This window comes from Adiantum capillus-veneris, chromosome 1 (assembly GCF_014529385.1).
Source record: "Adiantum capillus-veneris isolate H3 chromosome 1, ASM1452938v2, whole genome shotgun sequence".
Lineage (NCBI taxonomy): Eukaryota > Viridiplantae > Streptophyta > Polypodiopsida > Polypodiales > Pteridaceae > Adiantum > Adiantum capillus-veneris.
Genome location: NC_140931.1, coordinates 113,045,153 through 113,068,316, shown reverse-complemented (window position 1 = coordinate 113,068,316; position 23,164 = coordinate 113,045,153). Strand labels below are relative to the sequence as shown.

At 41.4% G+C, this 23,164-nt stretch overlaps 1 protein-coding gene across 5 annotated transcripts in view; it reads left to right on the top strand.

Annotated features, from left to right (window-relative positions):
- Positions 1 to 23,164, top strand: part of LOC147465372 (phospholipid--sterol O-acyltransferase-like) — a 250,281-nt gene that overhangs the window by 47,768 nt on the left and 179,349 nt on the right. The gene's annotated exons all lie outside the window — the stretch shown is intronic.

The window sequence follows — 23,164 nt, the reverse complement described above, 5'->3', positions numbered from 1 at the left end:
TATTTGGCTACAATACCCAAACGTGAAAGAGCTTTGCAAGTGTTGAAACCTTTTGGAACAGCCTTTTGTCTTCATCTATTTTGAGATCCTCATGCACCCTAAATCTTGTTTTCATCATATACTCGTGAGATTTCAGTTGTTCTTTTTAACTTTCACGTAAATCTGGTGTCTAAACAAGACACTTAATTAAGAAAGCTAAGCAATCGTAAGCTACTGACCTCAATACTTCTACAAGAGCTACACAAGGGGCAATGAGGTGCAACAAAGCATACATCTATTAACCATGAAGAGCATCAAATATGCTAGGCAATACCAATTTATGAAAGCAACAAAGTTATAGCTTCCTAAAGGTTGGAAGGGCAAGATGGTTAATGCATGCTAGATTCAAAAGATAGCCAAAGAGGGCAAGCCAAGTAGTCAAAATCATTTTTCCAATAATAGCTTTGTCTACATGACATAGCAATGAGGCAGATTGTGTGTGCCTTACAATTATCTCAAAGACTTGTCAAACACTAGCAATGTACAAATAAAGCTTTTGGGTATGTTCCAATAAAATGCTATGTGCCTCAAAAAAAGGATCTTATATGATTCAAAATGTTTTATAAAAGATGGCTCTGTACACATTTTGAGTTCAAATTATATATAGAAAGAGCATTTTTGTGGAAATGCACATGGAATACATAGAGACGTACACAACAAAAGGCTAGAAAGAATGATGAGATCTTTGAACGAGCGCAAAAAAAAAAAGCCTAGTCTTTGTTCCAAATATAAATTTCTTTTCAATCATAATATTTCATCAAAGCTTACATCAATTATGTGAAAACGGTTTTGGACCAAAACTTGCCTTGATAATAGTTTTAGGATTTAGTTTTTTATGTCCATAGTGCGTTAGAGCGTGATTCTTCTAAAAGGACACACCATTGTTACTCATAGGGAGATAAAGATGAGCAATGAGTTCCTCAAATAAATTATGACAACTGAGGCTCCCTCCGGCTTCAGCGGAGTGGTTGCCTACGGCAGCAAAAGAGTATCAACGTATAAATATCTTTTCATCGAAGTACACAAAGATAGACTCCACAATAGAATTGTTTGTGGTCCACTACTTGTAGGAGGACTACTTGTCGCATGACCATGAATAGTGCTATGAGAAGTTGGATCACTGGTTGGGGTAGATCTTGCAGGAGACGTTGGACTGCCTGAACCATAATGCATATTATGAGAATTTTGGGCAGTAAGGAGAGATCCACTTGCCCCTAAAAGCTGAGATGAGGCATGCACCTCATGTGCACCTCACTAACGGTGCCCAAGGCCTGGATGGCCAATCACTCGTGTTGGTCCACTTTTCATCTCTCACCTATCCGGTCTCCTTTGTTGTCATCAAGGGACTTCCAGCTATGCGTCATGGGCTCCTGACAACAATACAATTACTTTGTTGCTGCCACTTTCTGACCTAGTGTACCATCAAGATAGATGTTTGGGCTGCATACCATCAAAGCCTCTCTCTCTCTCTCTCTCTCTCTCTCTCTCTCTCAGACTATAGACATCCAATCAAGGTTGATGATGAAGCTATGTCGAGTGCATGAAGAGACAAAGTAAAGTGGAGAGGCCATGTCGCACTCACCCACTATGTGCATGTAGATAGTGGCTTCCTTTTCAACACATTGTGCTACATGATTGTGGTCCTACCAAAACTCACTGCAATTTGTAGGTAGTCAAAATATTGAACTACCGTCTTAGCATTTACCACAGAAAGTATTAAGCATTTTGAACCACATATTGATGGGGTTAATGTAGTGTGTGTGCATGTTCTAGATATATAAGCATTCCACTTTTATCTGCCCGTGCCACTACATCGAGTGAAAAACATGTCTCCCTTTCTTGCAATAATAAGTCTATTGAACAATGACATTGGCTTGCAAGGGAAGGGCTCAGAATCCGCGAGAGAGAGAGAGAGAGAGTACATATTGCTTTCGATTTGACTGCACAACTGAGAAAGTAAACTACTTCTTCAAGAGGAAAGCTCTGAGATAAAAGGATTACAGTACTGACCATATCTACAAGGAGAAAATGCTAGATTTCGAACATACTCCAACTGACGTTTGGAGCTTGGCTTATGGCCACTTCAACTTCATTAACATGTAGTCAGGTAGGACTTTGAGGAGGGCAAAGTGCGTGTATACCATATTTCCTTCTGATTATGCCCATCATCCTCCACGATGAACAATATTAGAGCTTCTCCCTTCCCTTTGACTCTCAAGCCTTTTTTTAAAACTTTATATATATATATATATATAACATTTGAGGCCTTGCCATCCTTCACATTTCCATTTAATAAAAACTTGGCCTTCACCACCTTCCTTTCAACATGGGTGTGAAAATGCAAAGAAAAAATTCCCACTTTTTCCGAATATTGGTGGTACCAAAGTTTGAAGCTATTTTTGATTGTATATTGTCAATTATCTCTGTGCGAGTAAAAATCACTCTTGTGCAGAAGATTTAAACATGTGCTCGTCTAGCTCACGACTATTCAAGATTTGCCAGAAGCCATTTTGGCTCAATCAAAGTGGAAGTCTTGCGTATCAATCGTGTGCTTTGTGTGTCATTGAAATAGAATAACACCGCTTTTTGCAATTTGTGAACTTCTTATGTGCATTGTGCACATACTTGCCCTACTAGCTCGTTCCAATTTTATTCATTCAATAGCGAGATGCTTCCACTCCCAACACAATTTTCCGTGCTAGCCTTAGTTGAAGGCTTCGACTTCTAAAAATCATTTGGTTGAGAGATGAACTTTGTCTCGCAGAACAGAGTTCTGACGAGAGTTCAGTTGTCGTACACCATTGCAGTGCTCCCAACTCGGTGATGGAGTGCTCCCAACTCGGTGATGGTGATGGCCTCTTTGTAATTTTGAAAAAAATACTAAGTATTCCAACAACCCCTCCCCTTTATTGTTGCCAACTCCTATCCAATTGCTCGCTGTTGCATCTGCCTCCTCGATGCGTACTTGGCCCATCTGCTCCATTCCTCTCGTCCGCCTCCTCCGTGCGTGCTACGAAGGCCACCATCACCATTCGCCTTTAGCTTGCCATCACAATTACCCTTTGAATTGTCCAACCCACTTAATGACACCAATTTTTTATTTTCTCCAATCCGGTACCCCCTACTACATAATGGCTTTCTTCACTTCCTCTAAAGGTTCCCCCTCCCGCCAACACCTTCGACCCCACCTGCGTCTCTCTCTCTCTCTCTCTCTCTCTCTCTCTCTCTCTCCGCACGCGACGCAGTTCTCTGAGACGTAGGCTGCTCCTTGCCTCCCTTATATCACCCCTTTGCAGCTCTTCTACATGCAGGACGCCCACCTCTCCAGCCCCCTACTCACCAACGCTTCCTTCTTTCCTTGGTTTCTGCAAACGGTCCTCCATTTTTCCTATCCAGGAGCGCCCTCTTTCATGTAGTTGCTGCTCTTCACCTTCCCTTCATCCACCAAACACACCTCGCTCATGGCCTCCAACCTGCAGGTAGCACACCTTCCCTTCTTGTAATAACCACCCTCATGGAGCTTGATATTTGATGTTGGGGCTTGATTCAAAGGCAGTGCGGACAGCGTGCGCGCACGCACACACAGCCAAATTGGAGAAAAAGAAAAAAAAATGCATGGCCTCCACGTGCCTTGCCTCTCTCCCCTCTCACTCAGCTTTCGACTAAACCTCCAATTCAAAGGGTATCTATTCTAATAAAGATGCATTTTTTGAACCTCCACTTGTAAACCCTTCCCTTTACCTGTCAACCGACTGGAGCTTCAAAGATTCTCCCTCTTTTACGATCTTACTCCAGCCGGTACCCCTACTACTTGCAATAGGTGCTACTTAACCGGCGAGAGTGTGAGCGCCAAGGGTGCACATTTGCCAAAAGTGCTCAAACGGCCTGTAAAAAGGTTGGACTCTCTTGCATTCATGCTTCATCTACCTATAGAGCTGATGGATTACTCTTCGTCTATGGCAAGTCGTGTGACGTTGGCGACCACCCCCTCTTTTCTCGCCTTGCTGCCAGCCACCCAACACGCTGGTAATCAATGTGCTCTCTCTCTCTCTCTCTCTCTCTCTCTCTCACACACACACACACACACACACACACACACACACACTCACACTCGCATTGCTTTCCTCGTCTATCTCCATCCATTTGTCTACTCGTTGGCACCAGAGAGAGAGCAGTTTCTCAAAACGCACACCTGTAGTATGGCTGCCCATTTGGGTTTTGGGGGGGGGACGCAACTGCATGGATGGATGTGGAGAGAGAGAGAGAGAGAGAGAGAGAGAGAGAGAGAGAGAGAGGACGAATATAGGAATAATGACAGAGAACATGAATATAGGAATAGTGACAGAGAGGACGAATATAGGAAGGTGTAGGGAATGGTCCCTTGCTGACCATTCTTTGGAATCCAGGCGATTGCAAGGCGATTGGCGGAGGTCGGGAGTCATGCGGAGCATGGCTTCCGGATGAATGTTGCTGGCGGAGGTCGGGAGTCATGCGGAGCATGGCTTCCGGGTGAATGGTCAGCAAGGGACCATTCCCGACCGTCATGTGTCGGGGGGAGGCGGGCCAACACATTGAGCACTGGGAGCGTCGCTTTTGAACAGTCATTGTCTGCATGAAATTGGCACCGACCTTGCACAGTGTCTCTATAAGTCAAAGGTGTGCCTCTGTTTGAAGTCCAATCTACGACAGTATTCTGCCCTACATCAGAGCAGCACTACTACGGTCCTTCCACTTTGGCGTAGGACTTATTGAGTGCTGACGTGGGGAGCTGTAACTGGATGTTCATCGTCGATTCTGGGTGCCAATGTGTCAGATGATAGAACGCATTCCAACTACTAAGATGGTGGATGTGGGTTTGTGACGTTGTCGTTGTCGTGGGGAGGTACACTTTCTTATTATAGCTACTGAGGCGGCAGAGATCTGATGACCAGCTCTAAAATTCTTATGTATAATGTACTACAGATGGAGGGTGCAAATCCGCTGCCCCTTGAGCCCTGACCTTGACGGATCGTGGATGGGATGGGGAGCCCATTCAGAGAGCAATGGCAAACACAGATGATAGAGGCCTTATTAGCCCTTCAAAAGGGCATCAAATGCAGGAACCTAGCCCGCAACTACTCTGGGAAGCCAAGAGGAGAGAAGGGCGCTATGAAGTGGAGGAGAGAGCAAGCTGGTAATGGGGCATCGTTTCGAGAAGGGAGGGTCTTATTTGCATCAATTGTGGCTACAAGCATTTGTAGGCACTTGGATGGAAGTTTTGCCTCCTTTATATAGTATGAGTGAACTCCGGTCGTCAGAGGGTGTGCCTACAAAGTGCAATTAGTTAAAAATTCCATACGGTAATAGAAATCAACCATGAAAATCGTTGTTCCTTTTTAGGTGCAATGACATATTTTTCCCTCTTTTTTTTTTGAAAACTCACAGAATGTGAGTGGATTAAATTAAAATACCAAAAGATTTACATAAAATCCATGCTTGCACCGAACCATGGACGCAACAGACACCCGCATAGTCCGGCTTTTCAGGGAGCCACCCATACAAATCTAATCATAGCAATGTGAGCTAACCAAAGCTAAAATGCGAGCCACCCATTTTGTCCAAGTGTCTTTGGCCCCTAGCCAATATTTTCCCCTCATTTTGTCTAAGTATCTTTGGCCCTTAACCAATAAACACGAGTGACCTTAGGCAAGGAGCGCATTAAATCAAAAGAGGTTTCACCTTGGTGCCACCACTGACGTAAAGGCCCCAATCGTCGTTTCTACCCAATCAGGGCATGGAGGTGCAACCTTCACCAAGCCCAAAAATAAGGGAAGGGATACAAGGTGAGGAGACGGAGTCAAGCCGAGACTACAAGGCCCTCACCCTAGAGGAACACCCAACCCCGTGAGGAGCAAAGCTGCTAGATCCGGCCACCCCACAAGCTGAGATTGCAAGACCCTCAGCCCAGAGGGACACCCAGCCCCGCGAGGAGCAAAGCTGCCCACCCCACTAGCCCGGTTGAAGCAGATCACGGCCCTGCCCACAGGTCATCAATGGGCCTCCGTGCCCACATGCACCGCACAGGCCGTAGAGGTGAAGATTTCATGGTGGCCTCATGAAGGTGACATTTTTTGTTGTGATAAATATATTGAGAGAGAGAGAGAGAGAGAGAGAGAGAGAGAGAGAGAGAGAGAGTTCAAATAAAGTTATGAAATAAATCGTACCCGAGAGTGCACTTTTGTTTATAAGATATTCTTAATTGTGTGTGAGTGATTTCCGCCATGAAGCTTATCTTTTCTTACATTGAATTAAATGCTATGATAAGAAAAATACTTTATAATAGTGATTTTAATATTTTTATTATTATTGCAAAACTCACAATGATGAGTAGATTATATTAGCATAACCAAAAAAATACAAATTCTTGCCATGCTCGTGCCAAGCCACCATGATAACTCTAATAGACCATAGTTATATTGGCTGATAGGGGAGCCACCCCACGGGTCCACACCTTTAACCATGTAAGCCAGTCATTGCGGTGCCACTTGCCCTACTCCACTCATCAACGTTAATTGGTTTTTCAATTGTGATAATCGCCCTCCTGCTTTCTTGTATTATCTTTGTGAAACTAGTTGTTTCCATGGCATTTTCGAAGACCCAACGGTTCCTAGCCTTGTAAACCTGTTTAAAGTAACAAAATCTAGCAATTTGTGCTGCGATTAGCAACGTTTTGGGTCTTGGATGCCTTTCCTCCAAAGAAGAGATCATTCTTAAAGAATCCTATTTTCCAAGTCTTTTGAACCCATTTGCAAATCTTTTCCGCTAGGCCACAAATCGTTGGACAATCCTTGAATAGATGCGAGAGGTCTTCACTAGCCATTTTGCATTGCGATCATTTATACTAACCTATATCCCTGGTAAGAACCTTTACCCCAGTCGGTAAGGCTCCCCATAGTACCTTCCATAAAAGGACATTCATCCAATGCAGCCATTGTGGGCACCAAATGTTCTTCACGACTGCTTCCCATCTTGACTTTGGCCATTGCTTGTCCCATTGCTTGTTTAATAAGGAGAACCAATCTGTCAAAGCCATAAGGGCGTAGTGATTTAAATGTCTTTTTTTTTCAAAAGTCACAATTGTGAGTAAATTATATTACAAATTCATGCATGATCCTCGTGACGAGCCATGATAGCTTTGGAGGGTCATAGTCACTTCGCTAACAAGGGAGCCATCTCATGACAAGAAAAGAGTCCACGCCTTTACCCATGAAAGTCAGCCACTACGGCACCCAAGGCCTTGCTCTACTTATCAGAGTTCAATTGTTTCCCATTGGCAGTGATAGCCTCCCTACTTTCTTGAATTATGTTTGTCAAGTTACATAGGGTTGTGCTTCTTCTCTAGGTAATGAGAAGTTTGCAATGGAACTTGGTAATTTTGGATAAGGGTTTGTCTAAGAATGCCAATGAATTCTTACTCGCTTCAAGAAATAGGAGTTTATCTGTAAATTTTTTCGAGAGTTTATGCATAAGTTTATTGAGGATCTATGCATGTGGCAAAGACTCAAATGCCATCAGCAACCTTGAAGCCATGCAAACACGTGACCATACGACCTTATTTTTGACGCAGTTCAATAAATTAGTAATGACTACTTTTGTAGATTGTATCAAACGCTTAAGCTTTGCAACTTACAAGAAATAGCCTTTGATAGTGATAATTAAGAGTCTAATCCATACTAAAATGCTAAGCAACACACATGCTTTGATACCAAAATACACATACACACAACTATATACAAGCAATATTGTATTACTAAAGATTAAAAAGAGAATATATAAGTATGTGGTGGATTGCTATTGAGGTTATATAAAAAGTTTATACAGGAGATTAGATTTAGATTCAAATTGAGATGGATTAGAATGAAGCGAGGCTTCATTTATATAGAGAGGCAAGGTGACTTGAATAGCAAGCTAATGCCTTCGTGGGCAAGGTAATGGGTATTGCTTTTACAAAGTTGATCAGTCAAAAGATGTCGCTAAGTGGAGAATCTTATGGCACATGCTTGTTTCTAGTCACAAAGTGTTAGCACAATCGTGGCATATGATATAAGTGATTATATCACTTTTAAGATTCTCTTGTTTTGTTAGGCAATGATGTCATTCCACCAGCTTCTCAAATGAAACAACATACTATGTCTGTTAAGATATTTTTGAAACCTTTTACATGTATTTGTAATCTCATTAAGTGAATCATGAAGTCCATTTGATAAGATGTTTATCATTGCTGGCATTGTTAGTAAGAAATCCGAAAAATTTATCAAGCCCCATTTGAAGAATAAAAATTCTTCCTTGCCAAAAGAGCTAAACCTTCTTAATAGTGAGTCTGGGCGCTAGTATTTCACGTTGAGCAGAACGATAATTTTGTTTTTCTTTTAGGAAAGAACCACTAGCAAATATTGAAACCATTAATTTTTCGTCCTCATTTTCTTTATACAAAAGCTATTCAAAGTGTTTAGGAAAAAGTGAAAGCTTAGCAAAGAAGAAAGACAACAAGTAAAATGCTGTATCTATGAGAAACCTGGTCATATTGCTCCTAACTGTCCCAAAAGAAAGAGAAAGTTTGGAAATGTTGTTTTGAAAGACAGGTATGAGTATGAGGTGGTTTACTGCAAGGTCCTTCAGAAAAAGGATTATCCAATTCAGCAGTATACCTTGTACGACTTTGATGAATCTGACTCTTCTTTTGAAGATTCTACTACAGAATCTACACCTACAGAAGAGCCTATTTTCTCGGATGATACTTTCTCTAAAATGTCTACTATGGTGAAAAAGCCATATTCCTTCCCAAAGTTTAAAAGGTATGAGTCGTCCACAGAAGATGAGGCAACTACCAGTACCAATGGAGAATCTGAAACATGGAAAAGAAATTCAAGGCCCTTGAAGATGAATCTATCCAAGAAAGAGCAACAAAGCTATCAACCACTACCACTGTTTAGAAGTATGGTTGAAATAACCTCAGAAATCATTAATCAACCTAAATGGAAGCAGAAGATGAAACAACGAGATGTTTTTATCAGCCAACCACCGCCGGAAGTGCAATCCTCTAAACCCTCTACCACTGGAGAAGCTTCTGCTTCAACCTCTACTTCAAAACAACCACCGATAGAGCAGGCAATTGAATTTATCAGGTATGCATTAAAAATGATAGAGCTATCTTAGATTCTATCCAAGGTGTGCATGTTGACCCCAAAGAATTGTGCCAACGCATAACAACAATGGAATCTCAGCTTGCTGCTATTGAAGCCAAGGTTGATTAAACCCATGCTATAGCTGCTAATCTATTAGAAATGGTTGCCCTACAACAAGTGGCTGATGAACAAGTTAGTGAATGGGTTCCTGATCATATTAGGAATGTATGCGATGTTATTTACTTTGATGCCAAATTTAATCGAGCCTTCTATTCGGAAGTCTGGATCAAGTTTCCATACACCCTATCATTCCATGTTGATGCTTTGTGGGATTCCAGCTCTGTCTTGTCCTACATTAATCAGGCTCTTGTTCCACCTTAATTGATTCAATACCTCCCTTCTGGTATTACTGTTTCCTATGCTAACAATACTAGGGGAAGAATACAAAAGGTAGTCTCTTGCAAAATTGCAATTGGGAAAGCAAAGTTTCTGATAACTCTCTATCTGCACCCTCACCCAAATACAGATCTTACATTAGGTGCATATTTGATTCTTCTCGCGGGGATGATTCCTACTCTCCCTGATCCTCAAAAAGAAGAACGATTCAATCAATGGTTTGAAATAGAAAAGGGCAAATACTATAAAGAATTGAAAGAAATAAGGTATTGCTGACACAACATACCAACGACAACCCTCTAGCATTTTGGGAAAGAGAAGAGTATTAGGCTTCGCCTCCAAGAAACCCACCAACTGCTGGATTAAAGGCAACATATCCTGGAATGTCATTGGAAGACACACAATTATGTAATGAGGAGATTAGTCAGTTACTAAAGGACGGACAAATTCTTCATCTAATAATGCATTTGCGTACCAAGCATTCTATGTTAATAATCACTCCAAGCATAAGCGGGGGAAGAAGAGACTTGTCATAAATTATAAGCCTATCAATGATTGGCTAGAACCTCGCAGATTTCCCCTATCGCTTAAAGATGATCTTCTCAGAAGGATAAAAGGTTGTAAGATCTTTTCTAAATTTGATCTGAAGAGCGGTTTTTGGCAATTCAAGATACAGCCAACTGAGAGGCATAAGACAAGCTTTGTGGTGCCCCAAGGTATGTTCGAATGGAATGTCGTACCAATGGGTCTCAAACCGGCTCCGTCCCTATGCCAAGAAAGGATTGAATTAATCTTCGCAGATTGCAAGGAATTTTTGCTATTATATATAGATGATATTTTAGTCTATTTTAAGGATATCATTAGCCATATTAAGCATCTGCATATGTTTATTAAAGAATTGCAATAAACTGGTCTAGTACTGAGTTTTAAGAAAACTGAGCTTTGCTAGTCTCAGGTGGCATTTCTAGGAGTTGATCTTTTCTCAGGATGCATCAGAATGCAGTCCCATGTTCTCAACAAGCTTCAAAACTTTCCTGATGTTTTCTCTAAAAAGAAGCAACTATAGTCTTTTGTTGGATGTCTACAATGGATCGCTCCTCAATACCCTCATGTTCCCAAAGACTTGCTAATATTCAAAGAACTGGAGCGCAGTACACATTTCTTTTGGACTGACCAAATGAAAAAAACAATCCAACATATAAAACAAGTTTGCTGTCACTTGCCACCCTTGCAAATTCCATCTGATAAACCATTGGTAGTATACTCCGATGCCTCTAAAGAAGCCTTGGGAGGAATACTGTGCGAAGATACTGAAAACGGTCTTGTCATATGCCGATGGGTATCCAGACGCTTTAAAGACTTTGAAGTAAAATACCATTATATCCAGAGAAAGATACTCGCAAGAGTCAACTCTGTGTTGGCTTTTTGCTTGTTTTTAATGGAAGTACCTTTCACACTTTGAAGTGACCTCAAGCATTTCGGTAAATTCTTGGGAGGAAAGAATGCTGTCAAAGTGGGAAATATGCATATTTTTCGATGGTCATATGAGCTTAGTCACTTTGACATCTCCTACGAGTATGTGACAGGACAAAAAAACAATATTCCTGATTTATTTTCTAGCATAAAAAAAGGGCAGGAATAAATGTCACTATGTGTATCTCCACTAAGAATAAATAAAGCACCTTTTACTGTACAACCCACTAGGTGTCTCTAGATAACAGTTGTATTCCACCTACCTTTTAATGTACAGCCCACTACGTGTCTCTAAATAGCAGTTGTATTCCACCTACCACGAAATATCGGTACCCTCTTTAATCCACTTGTCGAAAGATGCCTATCCCGTTTCTTATATGCTCTTATTTCCTCCAATTCTTTAGAGTATTTACCCTTTTCTATTTGAAACCATTGATTGAATCGTTCTTCTTTTTTCGGATCAGGGAGAGTAGGAATTACCCCCCCGAGAACAAGAGTACCTCTGGACTTCGTGCTTACCTCGTAAGCTGTATTCTTTACATAAAATTGCAGAGATAAGTCAGACAGAATAGTGAAAGTAGTTATTTGAGACACCAGATCTGCACCTAATGTAAGATCTACATTTGGGTGAGGGTGTAGATAGAGAGTTATCAGAAACTTTCCTTTCCCAATTGCAATTTTGCAAGAAACTACCTTTTGTATTCTTCCCCTGGTATTGTTAGCATAGGAAACAGTAATACCAGAAGGGAGGTATTGAATCAATTGAGGTGGAACAAGAGCCTCATTAATGTAGGACATGACAGAGCTGGAATGCCACAAAGCATCAACATGGAATGATTGGGTGTGTGGAAACTTGATCCAGACTTCCGAATAGAAGGCTCGATTAAATTTGGCATCAAAGTGAATAACATCGCATACATTCATAATATGATCAGGAACCCATTCACTAAACTGGTTCATCAGCCACTTGTTGTAGGGTAACCATTTTTTATAGATTAGCAGCTATAGCATGAGTTTGATCAACTTTGGCTTCAGTAGCAGCAAGTTGAAATTCCATTGTTATTATGCGTCTTCCCAATTCTTTGCATTCAAGATGCACAGCTTGGATAGCATCCAGAATAGCTTTGTCATTTTTACAGCATACTTGGATGAATTCAGTTGCCTGCTCTATCGGTGATTGTTTTGAAGTGGAGGTGGAAGCAGAAGCTTCTCCATGGTGGAGGGTTGCACTTCGCGCGGTGGTTGGCTGATAAAAACATCTCGTTGTTTCATATTCTGCTTCCATTCAGGTTGATTAATGATTTTTGAGGTTCTTTCAACCATACTTCTAAACAGTGGCAATGGTTGATAGCTTTGTTGCTCTTTCTTGGATATATTCATCTTCAAGGGCCTTGAATTTCTTTTCCATGTTTGAGATTCTTCATTGGTATTGGTAGTTGCCTCATCTTCTGTGGACGACTCATACCTTTTAAACTTTGGGAAGGAATATGCCTTTTTTTCACCATATTAGACATTTTAGTGAAACTATCATATGAGAAAACAGGCTCTTCTGTAGGTGTAATTTGTGCAATAGAATCTTCAGTAGAAGAGTCAGATTCATCAGAGTCGTACAAGGTATACTGCCGAATTGGATAATCCTTTTTCTGAAGGACTTTGCAGTAAACCACCTTACTCATACCTATCTTTCAAAACAACATTTTCAAACTTTATCTTTCTTTTGGGGCAGTTAGGAGCAATATGACCAGGTTTCCCACAGATATAGATTTTACATGTTGTCTTTCTTCTTTGCTAAGCTTTCTCTTTTTCGTAACCACTTTGAACCGCTTACCATATTTGTTTCTATGTTGCTTTACCTTGCAGTTACACTCCTCAGATCGCTTGCACCCAAACTGTTGAGCTTTAGTTTCCTTAGTGCAAAAGCTAGAGTTGAATCCTTTTACCTGCTTGATGCCTCACTTTACCCGAAGTCGAGCACACTCTAAATCAGTAACTTCATTGATGAAAGAATTTATCTGAGCAATCGAAATGTTTTCATCACTGTGCAGACCATCAGCTTTAATTCTTTCCTTTATCAAATTAGCAAATGATTTTGGAAAGGAATAAACATAGTACTATTTGTACTCAGTTTTGAAGTATCCAGTTGGAAACTGGTACATGAGTTGGGTCATATGCTTCTGATACTTCTTTACCTGTGTAAGATCACAAAGCTTACTTCTGAAGAAAGCTTCTCGATTACGATCCTGAATTTTGATGGTAGAACCTAGGAACTGCATTACAAGGGCGGCAAAAGGTAATGAAATGACATTGTCAAAGTTTCCCTGCCTTCAGGTCCTCCCTACATGATGTATGTTTTACTTTCTATACTCGGGTCATCCCACCAGGCCCTGAGCATACCGTGGAATCCCGCCACAATCATGGAACAGATTGTCTTTGCATTAAATCTTTATAGAGGATTCAATCATCTGCAAAGTTATATATGAACTCGAAAACCTTTTTGATGTCTTCTTGGGTAAGACCATCTATATCCAGTATGGTCATGTCGCCAATTTACTCACCCCTTTGAGACTAGTAGAGGAAGAAGTGGGAGATTCGATCTTCATTTTATTTGTTTCTCTACTAAGAGGGTTAATAATCCTAGCCTTCTCATTAGTGTTAATATCAGAGTCCTCTTCGAAGGATGTTGTCAAGTATGGAAATATTTGAGGTAAAAACACATCCATCTCATCTAACTCCTTTTCTTCATATCCTACGCAAGAATCATCTTGAAACACAATCCAATCTATGTCTTCTGGCAAGATATTTCTAGAAGACCCCTTTTTTCATGCGAGAGAGTAATCAGCAATATTGTTTTTGTGGCCTGGCACATATTCGTAGGAGATGTCGAAGTGACTAAGCTTATATGACCATTGGAAAACAGGCGTATTTTCCACCTTGCCAACATTCTTTTCTTCCAAGAATTTAGCGAAATGCTTGAGGTCACTTCGAAGTGTAAAAGGTATTCCCATTAAAAACAAGCGAAAGGCCAAGACAGAGTTGACTCCTGCAAGTAGCTCTCTCTGGATAGAATGGTATTTTACTTCGGGGTCTTTAAATCGTCCAGATGTCCATTGGCAGATGACAAGACCGTTTTTAGTATCGTCGCACAATATTCCTCCCCAAGCTTCCTCGGAGGTATCGAAGTACACTACCAATGGTTTATCAGATGAAATTTTCAAGGGTGGCAAGTGACAGCACACCTGCTTTATCTGTTGGACTTTTTTTGTCATTTGGTCAACCCAAAAGAAATGTGTAGTGCGCTCCAGTTCTTTGAATATTAGCACGTCTTTGGCAACATGAGGGTATTGGGGAGCGATCCATTGTAGACATCCAACAAAAGACTGCATCTGCTTTTTTTCAGAGAAAATATCGGGGAAGTTTTGAAGCTTGTTGAGAACATGGGACTGCATTCTGATGCATCCTATGAAAAGCTCAACTCCTAGAAATGCCACCTGAGAATGGCAAAAGCTCAATTTTCTTCAAACTTAGTACTAGACCAGTGTTTTGCAATATTTGAATAAACATATGGGAATGCTTAATGTGGCTATTGATATCCTTAGAATAGACTAAGATATCATCTATATATAATAGCAAAAAGTCCTTGCAATCTACAAAGAATTATTCAATCCTTTCCTGGCATAGGGAAGAAGCTGATTTGAGACCCATTGGTAAGACATTCCACTTGAACTACCCTAAGACACCACAAAGCTTGTCTTATGCCTGTCACTTGGCTGTATCTTGAATTGCCAAAAACCGCTCTTCAGATCGAATTTAGAAAAAATCTTACAACTTTTTATCCTTCTGAGAAGATCATCTTTAAGTGGTAGGGAAAATCTGCAAGGTTCTAGCCAATCATTGATAGGCTTATAATTTATGACAAGTCTCTTCTTCTCCCTTTTCTGCTCAGAGTGATTATTAACATAAAACGCTTGACAAGCAAATGCATTATTAGATGGAGCTAGAGGGTTGTCATTAGTCTGTTGTGTCAGTAATACCCTGATTTCTTTCAATTCTTTAGAATATTTACCCTTTTCTATTTGAAACCATTGATTGAATCGCTCTTCTTTTTGAGGATCAGGGAGAGTAGGAATCATCCCCTCGAGAAGAAGAGTGCCTCTGGACTTCTTGCTTACCTCGTAAGCTGTAGTCTTCACATAAAACTACAGAGATGAGTCAGGGAGAATAGTGAAAGGAGTTACCTGAGACACAAGATCTACACCTAATGTAAGATCTGTATTTGGGTGAGGGCGCAGATAAAGAGTTATTATAAACTTCGCTTTCCCAATTGCAATTTTGTAAGAGACTAACTTTTGTATTCTTACCCTAGTATTGTTAGCATACAAGACAGTAATACCAGAAGGTAGGTATTGAATCAAGTGGGGTGGAACAAGAGCTTGATTACGGTAGGACATTACAGAGCCGGAGTTCCACAGAGCATCAACATGGAATGATTGGGTGTGTGGAAACTTGATCTAAACTTCCAAATAGAAGGCTCTATTAAATTTGGCATCAAAGTGAATAACATCGCATACATTCATAATATGATCAGGATTCCATTCACTAATTGGTTCATCAGCCACTTGTTGTAGGGCAACCATTTTTGATAGATTAGCAGCTATAGCATGAGTTTGATCAACTTTGGCTTCAGTAGCAGCAAGTTGAAATTCCATTGTTATTATGCGTCTTCCCAATTCTTTGCATTCAAGATGCACAGCTTGGATAGCATCCAGAATAGCTTTGTCATTTTTACTGCATACCTGGATAAATTCAGCTACCTGCTCTATTGGTGATTGTTTTGAAGTGGAGGTTGAAGCAGAAGATTCTCCAGTGGTTGAGGGTTGCACTTCGGGCGGTGGTTGGCTGATAAAAATATCTCGTTGTTTCATCTTCTCCTTCCATTCAGGTTGATTAATGATTTTTGAGGTTCTTTCAACCATACTTCTAAATAGTGGTAGTGGTTGATAGCTTTGTTACTCTTTCTTGGATAGATTCATCTTCAAGGGCCTTGAATTTCTTTTCCATGTTTCAGATTCTTCACTGGTACTAGTAGTTGCCTCATCTTCTGTGGACGACTCGTACCTTTTTAACTTTGGGAAGAAATATGGCTTTTTCACTATATTAGACATTTTAGCAAAACTATCATATGAGAAAACAGGCTCTTCTATAGGTGTAAATTCTACAGTAGAATCTTCAGTTGAAGAGTCAAAGTCTGTTGGAATTAGGGTTGCAGAGAAACACACACAGCTTGGAGAAGACGAAGGAAGCTCAAGGCACACAATAGAGAGTGTATTACTTAGTGTGCAATGGAAAGATAGATAGCCCTAGAGTGATGGGCGTATATACAATGCACGGGGGAAAAAACCTCCTAAAGAGGGAAAAAATGCCCCGGCGGTCCTAGTGTGTTCACACACATCACTACCACATGTATATGGTAACAAATCCCCCCTGGAGTGATGCGGTGAACGAGAGCTGGCACATGAGTAAAGGGAAGTGCCATGCCCTGAGGACAGGATCAGTCCACAAAGGGGAGTAAGCCCAAAGCTTTGCGGAAAGCTTCAAGCTTCTCACGAGACAATGCCTTTGTGAAAAGATCTGCAAGGTTGTCCTGTGTTGGCACATAAGCCAAGCTGATCTCTCCTGCTGAGAGCCTTTCCCTGACATAGTGGTAATGCACCTCAATGTGCTTTGTGCGAGCATGAAAAACTGGGTTCCTCGCAACTGCCAATGCGCTCTGACTGTCAGTGAAGATAGTGTTGGCAGTGTCCTGTCCAACACCCAAGTCAGCCATAAGGCGTCTGAGCCATACACACTCAACCGTAGCTGTGAAGACTGCCCTGTACTCAGCCTCACAACTCGAAGTGGCCACAGTAGGTTGCTTCTTGCTCAACCATGATATACATGAACTGCCAAGCATGAAACAAAAACCACTTGTGGACACTCGCGTGTCAAAACAACCAGCCCAATCTGAGTCCGAAAAAGCATGTAAGTCTGGCGGCAATGATCCCCCCTTGGGATAAAACAAGCCAAGATGTAAAGTGCCACTAAGGTAGCGGAAAATCCTCTTGACAGCCTGCCAATGCTTAGACCCTGGGCTATGCATAAATCTGCTGACCTGCGAGACTGCAAACTGAATATCTGGCCTCGTGTTGCATACATAAATGAGGCAGCCAACAGCAGTTTGGTAAAGAGTGACATCAGCAGGATCGCCAGCATCATGTAGACTCAACTTCAAACCTGTTTCCATGGGAGTGGCAATAGGTTTGCAATCCTCAAGTCCAAACTTACATAGCAATGTCTCTATGTAACTTTTCTGACACAAGGCAATACCACCATCACACTGCTTAAACTGTATACCCAAGTAATGATGCAACAGCCCCAAATCTTTCATCTTGAAAGTAGCATTCAAATCAGCCTTAAATTCAGCAATATGTCTCTCATTTGGTCCAGTGATCAGCAAATCATCAACATAAAGAACCACAATGAGAAATACATCATCCTCACGCTTTACATACAATGTGCTTTCTGTTGGACTGTTACGAAAGCCTCGTTTAACCAAATGAGTGTCAGCTTTCTCATACCAAGCACGAGGAGATTGCTTCAACCCATACAAAGCCTTCCTACATTTGCACACTTTGTCCTCTTGTCCTTTTATGACAAAACCGCGAGGCTGCGTTACATAAACTTCCTCAAATATGTCACCATTCAAGAAAGCAGTAACAATGTCTGATTGATGTACATCCCAACCAAAATGAGCTGCCAATGCACATAGAAAGCGCACAGTAGTCATACGACAAGTGGGAGCAAAAGTCTCTTCATAATCTATGCCTTTTTGTTGTGCATAACCCTTTGCAACAAGTCGAGCCTTATGGCGATCGATCTCACCATCCGGCTTGCGTTTCAACTTGTAAACCCACTTCGTACCAATGGCCTTTTTGCCAGGAGGCAAATCACATAAAGTCCATGTGTCATTCTCTATAAGTGCATCATATTCTGATTTCATGGCAGCAATCCAATTTTCTGAATTCTGTGCTTCATCAAAAGACAGAGGCTCCTCAACATCATGTAAACTAGACACAGCCAAAGCATAACAATCTGATGCATAAGATGCATGGCGAGAGCCTGAACGAGTACGACTAGATAAAGGTGCATCCAATTTACTGTCACGCAAAGTGTGCACCAGCCATTTTGGCATACCTCTAGCCTGCTCATTTTCAGCCCTTTCCTCATCAAGTACATCATGTACATCTGCATCAGTAATAGGCTGTTCTAAAACATTTTCAGAAACCCCCATAGGCTGTACATTTGCCTCATTGGAACTTACATTCGTATTTCCACCACTGAAAAGAGGCAACAAAGTGTCATAAATGTCCTGTGAGCTTACATTACTGTCTCTAGTACATGACAGCAAGGGTTGAACAGAATCTTCCACAAACACTACATCCCGTGAAACCAAAATACGTTTTGTTTGCGGATGATACAACCTGTAACCTTTGCTTTCAGCACTATAACCAACAAAAATACATTTGACAGCCTTATCATCCAATTTTCTGCGCTGCACTTGTGGCACCAAAGCATATGCCAAACAGCCAAAAACACGCATGTGCTCAATAGAAGGTTTTCTATCATGCCATGCTTCATATGGAGTAATAGACTGCAAAGCTTTCGTAGGACACCTGTTAAGTACATAAGTGGCACACATGATGGCCTCAAGCCAAAAAGAATGCGGCAAAGCTTGACTTTTGACCATACATCGTGCCATTTCCGTTAGTGACCTGTTTTTCCTCTCAGCAACACCATTTTGCTGAGGTGTATAAGGCACTGTACATTGGTGTTTTATCCCACGACTAGCCAGAAATGCATTAAATTCATGAGACATATACTCCCCCCCTCGATCGGAACGGAGGGTGCCCATAGTACATTTTGAGACATTTTCAGCCATAGCCAAAAATTGTTTGGAGCACATAAAAACTTCGAACTTTGCTTTAAGCGGAAATACCCATGCATGCCTGGAGTAATCATCAATGAAAGTCACGAAGTACAGGTAATTGCCCAAGGACGGAGTTTGCATGGGCCCACAAACATCACTATGCACAAGTTGCAACCTGCATGTGGCCCTAACTGAACCATCCTTTGGAAACTTAGAACGCTGCATTTTACCCAGAATACAGCCTTCACAAACATGTTTGATAGGTGCTTCAAGAGGCGGCAAAGAAGCAACCATATCAGATTTCTGCAAACGCAGCAAATTGGCAAAATTCAGATGACCAAAACGTGCATGCCAAAGTTTTGCATCTGAAATAGCCCTTGAATCTGCAACAGCATTTGCAAAATTTTGTCCACACTTGTCATACAAAGTGAGCTTATACAGCCCACGGCACAAAAGCCCAGATGCAACAATTTCATCACCAAAACTGAGATCATGAACTGTACATCTGTCATCCACAAATTTGACTACAAGTCCAAGTCTAGCAAGTGCGGATACAGACAATAGATTCTTCTTGATCCCAGGTACATAAAGTGCATCAACAAGTGTGAAGGAACTGCCATTAGCAGCAGTGAGCACAATCTTTCCAACTCCCTGAACTGGATAAGAGGCGTTGTTGGCACAAGTGACTGAATTCCCATGAGGGACAGACTCGAGAGAGGTAAACAATTCACGATGTGAGGTAATGTGCTTTGTAGCACCACTGTCGAAATACCACACATGTGAATCTGCAGCAACTGACAAGCATGCATCATGGACAGCAGGATTGTAAGTGCACTCTGCGCTAAAAGCCCATTCTGCATCAACATCAGCATCACAATCTCCTTTCACAGAAGACTCAACAATGGCTGCATTTGTAGTGGAACCAGCATTTGCAGTGGAACCACCCTCTTTCTTCTTAGCCTCTTTGGCCTTCAACTTAGGACACGACTTGATCAAGTGATCATTGGCTTTACAATAATGGCAACGCATTTTCTTTTTGCCCTTGTCACCAGAATTGCCAGACGAAGTGCTGCCAGCAGAAGCATTAGGAACAGAAATTTTGCCACTCGCAGCAGAACCATAAGAAGTGGCTGCATTACTGTTACCACCCTTTCTTTGAGAAGCAATAAAAGCCTGTTCAACTGCACGCTGCCTAGTCCTGTTTTTTCTAGAAAGTGACTCTTGCAACAGCAATGTGCATAATGCATCAAACTTGACAACTTCAGGATTTCCTTGGGTCATCAGTCTCCAAGTACTAGCAAAAGTCTGGTAGGAATCTGGTAAGGCATCAAGAACAGTCTGCACAAGGGAACTGTCAGAAATGACTTCACCTGCAGAAATGAGTTGCTCATTGATATCCTTGACACTAGCAAGGAAAGTGTCCATATCATCTTCCTCATGCATAATCTTCGACTCTAGCTCTTTACGCAGCAAAGCAATTTTAGCCTCATTGCGGCTTGCATAAAGACCTGCTAGAATATCCCAAGCCTGTTTTGCAGATTTTGCTGAACGGATGTGAGGAATAATGGTGCGCTTCACAGACAACGCAATCAATGCATGAGCCTGCGCATCCTTAACATCCCAACGAGCTTGTTCTGCTGTAGGCAAAACAACTCTAACAGCTGCAATCCTTGCAGCAAGACCTGCAACATCCTCAATATCGCCTACATCTTCAGAACCAGGACGTACATCAATGCCCTGCACAATGTTCCAGACACCTTTTGACACAAGAACGTGTTGCATCATATAAGCCCACATAGGGTAGTTGTCCCCATCCAACCTGTCCTCAGCAGCAAACATCTTGAACACATCTGTGTTGTTGTTGTCAGCCATGGTAAATGCTGCACCTGATGTGAAAACTGCCCGAAAATAGGAGAAATGGAGCGGGAACAACTTGTGCTATATAGCACAAACCGTAGAAGACTATAAGGCACCTGTTATGCAGAAAACGGCACTGACAGAAAATCTGCACAAAATGACGAAATAGCCTGTGCAGTACTGCCCGTAGTGGAAACGGAGGCCGAAATGAGCAGGCGTGTGCTGGAGCAGGCGTGTGCTGGAGCAGCTGGCGACTAAGCCCGGGAGGACGTGACCTGCTCTGATACCAATTGTTGGAATTAGGGTTGCAGAGAAACACACACAGCTTGGAGAAGACGAAGGAAGCTCAAGGCACACAATAGAGAGTGTATTACTTAGTGTGCAATGGAAAGATAGATAGCCCTAGAGTGATGGGCGTATATACAATGCACGGGGGAAAAAACCTCCTAAAGAGGGAAAAAATGCCCCGGCGGTCCTAGTGTGTTCACACACATCACTACCACATGTATATGGTAACAAAGTCATCAGATTTGTACGAGGTATACTGCCAAATTGGATAATCCTTTTTCTGAAGGACGTTGCAGTAAACCACCTTGTACTCATACCTGTCTTTCAAAACATCATTTCCAAACTTTATCTTTCTTTTGGGACAGTTAGGAGCAATATGACCAGGTTTCCCACAGATATAGCATTTTACATGTTGTCTTTCTTCTTTGCTAAGCTTTCTCTTTTTCCTAACCACTTTGAACCGCTTACCATATTTGTTTCTATGTTGCTTTACCTTGCAGTTACATTCCTCAGATTGCTTGCACCCAAACTGCTGAGCTTTAGTTTCCTTAGTGTAAAAACTGGAGTTGAATCCTTTTACCTGCTTGATGCCTCGCTTTACTCGAAGTCGAGCACACTCTAAATCAGTAACTTCATTAATGAACGAATTTATCTGAGCAATCGAAATGTTTTCATCAATGTGCGGACCAACAGCTTCAATTCTTTTCTTTATCAAATTAGTACATGATTCTGGAAAGTAATAAACATAGTACTATTTGTACTCAGTTATGAAGTATCCACCTGGAAACTGGTACATGAGTTGGGTCATGTGATACTGATACTTCTTTACCTGTGTAAAATCACAAAGCTTGAAGATTGCGATCATGAATTTTGCTGGTAGAACCTAAGAACTGCATTACAAGGGTGGCAAAAAATAATAAAATGACATTGTCAAAGTTTTCCCTGCCTTCAGGTCCTCCCTGCATGATGCACGTTTTGCTTTCTATACTCAGGTCATCCCACGAGGCCCTGAGCATACCCTGGAATCCAGCCACAATCATGGAAACAGATTGTCTGCGTTAAATCTTTATCTAGGATTTCATAATGTGCAGAGCTATATATAAACTCGAAAATCTTCTAGATTTCTTCTTGGGTAAGACCATTTATATCGAGTATGGTCATGGCACCAATTTTACTTACCCGTTTGAGACTAGTAGAGGAAGAATTTTGCATGTTTCCCTACTAATAGGGTTAGCCTCCTCATCAATGCTAATATCAGAGTCCTCTTTAGAGGATGCTGTCGAGTCTGGAAAGATTTCAGGTAAAAACACATCCATCTCATCTAACTCCTTTTCTTCATATACTACGCAAGCATCATCCCAAAACACAATCCAGTCTATGTCTTCTGGCAAGATGTTGCCAGAAGCCCCCCTTTTTTATGCGAGAGAGTAATATTGTTTTTGTGGTCTGGCACATATTCGTAGGAGATGTCGAAGTGACTAAGCTCATATGACCATAGGAAAATACGTGTATTTTCCACTTTGCCAGCATTCTTTTCCTCCAAGAATTTATCGAAATGCTTGAGGTCAATTCGAAGTTTGAAAGGTACTCCCATTAAAAACAAGCAAAAGGCCAACACAGAGTTAACTCCTGCCAGTAGCCGCTTTCAGTGTCTTCGCACAGTATTCCTCTCCAGGCTTCTTTGGAGGCAGCGGAGTATACTACCAATGGTTTATCAGATGAAATTAGCAAGGGTGGCAAGTGACAGCAAACTTGTTTTATCTGTTGGATTGTTTTTGTCATTTGATCAGTCCAAAAGAAATGTGTATTGTGCTCCATTTCTTTGAAAATTAGCATATCTTTGGCAAGATGAGGGTATTGAGGAACGACCCATTGTAAACATCCAACAAAAGACTACAGTTGCTTCTTTTGAGAGAAAACATCAGGAAAGTTTTGAAGCTTGTTGAGAACATGGGACTGCATTTGATGCATCCTAAGAAAAGCT